Here is a 7,266-nt window from a genome sequence, read left to right as displayed (position 1 = left end):
CCGTAAAAGTATACCAGGAGTAATGTACGTTTTAGAGATGTTTTTCCCTGAAGCTCTGTTTTACTGGTGTGAAAATGCATGCTGCATAATGCATATATCAGTGTGCCTGATGTTTTTGCCAGTCGTAAATTGTTTTGGCAAGTCACTTAAATATTTTTGCTATTAAAAACTTAGATAATGTATTCCATCTTGTAAGATCTCAGTTAAGTATGACAAGGGCTTTCAAAGAGTCTTCAGCTGAAGTAACTTTAATGTCTATAGGTATTGGTGGTGAATAGTGTTACAGTAAATTAACAGTCTATAAAAACTGTTGGGAAGACTGTGAAAGAGTAAAGTTAACTTCTGAAAACTTAAATACACTTAATGGTTTGTATGTTAGGCTTGTTGTTACTTTCAGTCACAGATTTAGGTCATCTGGTATGTGAAAGGATGTACATTTATTCCTATGGAAAAACTTAAACAGTATAACAGATATGCTGTGTGCTCTGGAGTTGTATGTTCATATTTGTAAATGACAATTTTGAAATACGTTTTGTGACCTTAATCCAGCTAAAACATTCTCCAATTAGTGTGAGCCAGGTAAATTTAATGTACTGAACTGTTAGAAAGTTTTCCATTTACCTCCCTCTGAATTACAAAATCTTGATCAATCTGATAATTTAGAGAAAGAATCCTGAATGTGAAGCCCTTCCACACTGTGATTTTTTAAATTTTTTTTTTTAATCAGTTGTTGAAGACTGGATTCGGAAAGGAAAAGAGGTGTGGCAATACATCTTTCTCCAAAAAAAATTGCAAGGAAGAGGGGGAAGCAAAAGCAATAAGGTTCAGTGTACCAGTTGCAGAGTCCTTACTGTGGTCTTTGGTCTAATATTCTGGGAAGCAGTAAATTGTGTTCTAGGCAACTTTGAGCAAATATGTGCTTTGTGCATTGTAGAACAGATTGGGAAAACTTCCAGGGAAAATAGCTGCCTGCTTCCCAGAATATGTTGCAATACTGCTTAGAGATGTGAACTTTGAATAAAAAAATCTTTCCCCTCCACAATAACTTTCACTTCTCAGGGTTTCTACTACAACCAGAGCTAGAAGGATAAATAGTTGCTACTATCTGTAATGAAGAAATAAAATGGAATCTATGCAGATGGGCTTAAGTATGATGTTAAAATGCAAGTGAAAAGCATCTCACTAGCCTACACTTATTTGATAGAACCTGGGGATAATCAACTTCAGATTGTCCTTCTTGGACCACTTTGTTCAGATTTATTTTCAAAACTCTCATAAGGAAATTTGGTACAGAACAGAAACTACTCTCCTGACTAATGAAATGAATTACATTAAAATACCTTTAGGATCTGCAAACTTCGTTTATATCATTGCATCCTATCTCTTTCTTCAGTGAACTTCTCCAAGGAAGTAGTTTATTTTTACATATTAAATGTGCAGGTATCAGTCTCATTTACTGTTCATAATTCAAAATGTATATTGAATTGTTAATCTTGGCCTTTCATAGAGCTGTCAAAATAGTTCACAAAGACAGCATATTTTCATAACTAACTTTGGACTAACTGAAATTGATTTCTTAAAGCATAGGTGTGATGGTGTTAAAAGCTCTTCCTCTAGTATGGAAATAGTAATGTTGACAAAATATAGTTGGCACATACCACGTGGATCTGTTAGAAGTATGTGCATATACTTCAAACTGTTTCTGGAGAAATAACTGTTCTAGGTGGCATAGTAATTAAAGGTTCCAGCTACAGTCTTAAGTCTGCAGCTACCTATGACTGGTTTGCTTTTTACTTGGCACTGATCTATGACAAATTCTGGTGAAATCGCTAGTTCTCTCTGGATTGTTAAACAGCTGCTAAATACTAAAATAATTCCCGTTGCTGTCAAAACTGTACTGAAGTTTGATACTAGGATAGGTACTCACTGGACTGTTCATAGTAATCATGACTTGTGCAAAATACTGACAGCCAATTTGGTAACAGTTTTTTTTCTAGCGGTGTCATTAGTTTCTCAAAAGGTTCTTTCCAAGCTCTAATCTCTGGCATACTACAGCAAGCAAGATCAATTTGAAAGGAGATAGGGGAAGCTTATTTTCAAAGAAGCATCATTCAATTTAAATATAAAAAGCAATTAACTTCCCATCACTACTAGATGAAGTCCTCAAAACTGAACCTATGTCTCTTGATCACTGGTAAGATTCTCAAATACTATAATTGGAGGTGGTAGCCCTAAAAAAGAACGGCCAGAGAGGAAGAGGAGACAGCAGCAGGCAACAAGGTTGCTATTCTTACCATAGCACTGAAGAAGGGTGTTTAGTAAATGTAGGGAGAGCAATTTGTTTCACAAATACTGTGAAGGAGAGTGGAGAATGAAGCTCGGGGGGATTACCAAAAAAAATATTCAAGAGATGACTGTGTCCACTAAGGAATCTCTCTGGTGTATGAATGGAAGCACTGAAAGGGGGTGATAAAACTGTAACCCGCAATTTTGCTGGCTTTTGTAAATTCATTACAAATCTCATCACAAAGGCCCTCTCCAGAGCTTAAGTTTTTGGATTCAAATTATTTCATGATGTTAGGATTTTGTGGGGGTTTTTTTGGCAAAGCTAAGAAGTCAAGACTCCTGTATCCTAATGGCACTTTTTAAAAGATTCCTCTGTGGTGGTTTTTTTTTGGTTTGTTTTGGGTTTTTTTAATACTGGGGGGGGGAGGAGGCTTGTGATACTGAATATGTACAGAACAGTAACCTGATACTGCTATTGTTTACACATGCATAAAAACTGTTACATATCACAAAAACTATTTTGTGCGTGCTTCTGCCAGAAACGAGATGAGTGATGTTCTCCCCATCCTCCTGTGCTCCAAGGTAAGCACAAACTGTGCTTCATGTTACGGCAGAAAGCAAAGGAGAGTGGGTCCTGCTTGAGGAGCAGGGTTACGGCGGTGCTGTGCTGCAAGAGGTCTTTGGAGGCACACTTGAATTGTTTGCACGAAGTGACAGTTTGACCTAGAAACAAGCCAAAGTTGTGGTGAGAGCAGGCAATAATAACATAAAGCACTAGCTCCAGCTTCTGTAAAACTGCAAATGTTATTTTGCACCAAATCAAGCTCCAGCCAAACTAAGTTGTAGTCAATGCCCAAATTAGGCCTAGATTCTTGTAGCCCTTATTTTGCTTCTCAGGTTTCAGTATATCTCAGCAAACTGCCTTCTCTTGGGGGATGTCACCTTGGGTAACAGTGCCCTGATGAAGGACTCTGCAAGGTGCGCACCCCAGGATAAAGCAATATTTCAGTGTATTACAGGGGGAGCTCCCTGCTGATACCGGTGTTCCTGAAGAGGAAGCAAACAGTTTGCTAGCCAAATGCTTTACTGAGGGTGCCAAAAAGTGGCTCAATCTGTGGGTAACAGAGGGTTGTGGTGTAGTCAGTCAATGGCAGATTTCTGCTGTTTCTGCCCTGCTTACTAAAAATAGCCACCCTGGCTAATGCCAAGGGGCGTAACAGTCCTTCATGTGACAATCACTAGCTGTCAATCATGAGACTGGAAATACCTACAAAAGTGTTTGCTCTCCTGCAGGCTGCATTAAATAAGCAAGAGGAGACAGCAGAGGAAGAGGGAGAGTGGTTTGCAATGGGCTCTGCTGAACATAGGCCTTGCTGAAGGCCTCTGGCCCTTCCCGAGATGACTCCTTCACAAAGGTGGTCTTTCATAAAGGTTGTCTTCTGTTGGATTGTTCTGGTTTTCTCTTATCAGGCTGTTTCTCCAAGCTGTGGTTTGCAGTAATTGAAAACCAGAGCTTTAGCAGAAGGTTGGTGTCTGCTTCTGGCCAGCTGGCAACATGAAAGACCGCTCGGTTGCCATGTCTGTCCTAGCACTGCAGAAATGCTGCCTCAATGCTTCAGACTGGGATTGCCGAAGCAGGGACGGGCTGGTGTAATGGCATGACCGAGTTAGGGCAGCACTGCTGCACTAATGTGGTGTGCACGCTGACCGGGAATGGACTGGGGTTTATACGCCAGAATTAACTTATTTTATTCCAGGAATAGTTGCCTACAAGACAAGAGTTACACCAGTAGCTAAATCCATGGACAGGCTCCTACTTGGGCATTTTCTCTACCACATCCAAATACATCTGAGTTAAATTCAAACCTGCGCTAGCTGGTGTGGTTGATGGATGGTTCACAACTTGTGTTGTTTTTACTTTGGCTTTTCAATGGGGATGTTGACTATATTACCTGATGGCTATTGATTTGCCCTTGGTTTTCCACATACTATTTATATGCACAAATCCCTCCTTTGCTTTTCCTGCAGCATGGGGGAACTGGTAAGGAATGACAGAGTAGCCCAGATCACTGCAACACAAAAGGAAGTCACAGGAACTTCCCTGCCAGCATGTGCTGTGGTAAGCACATTATCCATGAGAAGACAGTAGCCTGAGCTTACATTTGGCTACCTGGTGTATGTATTCACATCCTGTCTAGGTGTTCAAAGTCCAATGCCAACTAATCCAATACTAATAAATGCTACCACATCATATGCAGGAAGAGTTTACACCTAGAGTTGCACAAAGACTAAGGAACCCTAAGGAAACTGGCTCAGCTCTTTGACTTGACCTTAAGAAATCCCCCACTTAAGACTAAATGCGTATATGGTTTTCAATATAATTCTCTGTTTCAGCTCTTAAGAGGAGGCACTGGTCCCCAGCTGTGTAAGATGTGGGAATTTAGACCCAGTTGGATCCTGGGGCAGTAGGTGATTGGGATGCAGATCCCTGCTATCTCAAACTCCCATCTAACAGCTGAAGAACTGTGAGAATCCATTCTCAGACAGGTAAGAAAGGTGCTGGCTTAGGAAGGAGGCTTTCTTACCTCCCTTGGTAAGAAATGAGGGAGCTCAATGAGAGTGAACTGACAGACAAATAAATTCATCAGTATTTCTGAGGGCATATATCAGAAGCAGAATAAAGCTAGTTTGGGTTCCTTAATCAAGTGTTCTGACTTTCTTAAACATTTAATCTTAATGTTGAGTGAAATGTAGTGTTCTTGGAAAGTTTTCTCCTTTTTAGGTCACTAAGGGGCATTTAGCTTTGTCTAAGGATTTCTGTACATTAACGTTCCCAAATGCAGGAAAGAAAGGGCTGAATTTGACTTTGATTTGCATCCATATTTTCTTGATTCATTTTCCTCCTTTTTTCCTCCTCAACCAGCAAAGTCTTAAAAAGCTTGCGTGGCATTATCCATCTTCTAGTCATCATCCCTGTGATACTGTCTTGCCAGATCTCTGCTAGGCATGAGCTAACTTGTCAGGTACCTATGAACACAGGCATGGTAACTGAGGACTAACACCCTATCTAGATACAGAAACCTAAGATGAAGTGTGGCTGACAAGATTGTTGAGTCTTCCAGGATGGACCTGTGGGGAATCTCATGGCAAAAAACTCAGAATTATGCTTTCTGTTAGGCTGAAGATCCCTTCTGTTACAAGCCTTAGATGCTGCAACATCCTTTTTGCTGCTTGAGTATAGGCCAAAGGTGAAAGATCTTTGGAAGGCCTTTTCTTCTGCCAAAAGTGATTAATGGAAAGCAGCCAGCCAGCAGATCAGAATAACAGCTGGAGTGCCAAGATCCTGCCAAACAGAAGTATGCTTGGGCATTAAGAATACTGAGCACTGGCTTTTGTCACTTGAACATCTGTATCCTGCTCTGAGGATTTCAAAGCACATTTGAAATTCGTTCTCCTGGAAAATGAAAGTGCAGAAGTAGTCCCAGGCATGCCAAAGATTGCAATGGGCTTAATTAGACAAACCTATTATACTGCATCTAGCTTCCCAGATAGCTTATTTAAAACAGGGAGAGTATTTTCAAATAATAGTCACCTATATATAAATTCCCTGAGCAGTAACAAATCAGGACTGCAGTCAAAGAAAATAAACACACTGCTAGTAAAACTGCCTGTTTATGCCTGCAATGAACAGCTGAGTAAAACTACAAAAAAAACCCCCCAAAAACCCCAAAAAAACCACCTTGTACACAATTGTTCTTGTGCCCATGCATCTAGCAGTCTACATAAGCCAGTTCACAAAAACCTTACGAGCTGCTGGCAGTGCCAGTCCTAGAAGCATGGAGAAGGCAAGGCCGTCTATTGATTGGTATGTTGTATACTGCAGAGAAAAGGCAGGGAGGCAGATGCATCAGAAAGCATCCACAGCATCACTTCACACTAACTGCAGCCCGTGGCAGAAGAAAGCTGTTGGGTATGTTGAAAATGGTGCTGGAAGCATGAAAGCCTTGAGACAGAATGTATCCCTCACAGGAACGATCACAGCTCAGCTGAGACCCCCCGGAACAGAGTGAAGTTGTACACAATATGACCCATGCTGTATTTAGCACTCAGTGTGGTTCATCTTATGCTGTAGTACTGAACAAATGTTAACAGCCATATAATGGCACGAAATTTAGAAGGCCATTGTATCACTGAATCAATTGTCCTGGACTGTGTTGCTGGATATACTGCCTGAAACTGCAGTCCATTAATGCAAAGGTAATTTTTATTTTAGGATTTTTGTTGGGGTTTTTTTTGTTACTGCTTTTTCCCAGCCTGAGACGCTGTCAAAAAAACTTGGATTTCACAGGGTTTGACTTTCAAAGGGTAGATTATCCTGCCCTTCTTGGCTTAAAAGAGTTTGAAAAAAAAGTGAACTTCCTGTCTGATGGAGTTCACATTTCCAAAGTGTAGATGTTGCCATTTACTCCTGCTGGGTGAATTTTCAGTGATGGCGTAACCCTGGATGATGATGTTCTCAAGCTGAGGCATGTTAGGCAGCTGCTTGATGGAGCTCTTTCCAGTGGTCAAACAGAACAGAGATCTTCATGTATAAGCATCTTCCAAGTTTTATCTTTGTCATTCTGTAACTTCTGTTTTAGTGTACTGTATAATAAATCTTACATGATTACCTTCTGATCTCATTACAGCTTTCTCCTATGAATATCTAATCTTGCTGGATGAATCTAGCACATTGAAGGATGACTTTTGGGTACCTACTGATTTAATAATACTGGAAATGCAGGATTGCCAACACCAACCATGAGACTTACTGCATAGCTAAATCTCTATTACTGCTGTTATTTGCAACCTTGGTACAGCATAATTTTTTTTTTTTATTTAGTTTCTGAAGGAATTAATATATCTAGGTTATTCTAATTAGTAGCTTTATATTTCATTCATAAAAAGCTTTAAATTTTCTCCCTCTTATCAGGGGAAATA

Source organism: Haliaeetus albicilla, chromosome 11 (genome assembly GCF_947461875.1).
Source record: "Haliaeetus albicilla chromosome 11, bHalAlb1.1, whole genome shotgun sequence".
NCBI lineage: Eukaryota > Metazoa > Chordata > Aves > Accipitriformes > Accipitridae > Haliaeetus > Haliaeetus albicilla.
This window is presented reverse-complemented; position numbering follows the sequence as displayed.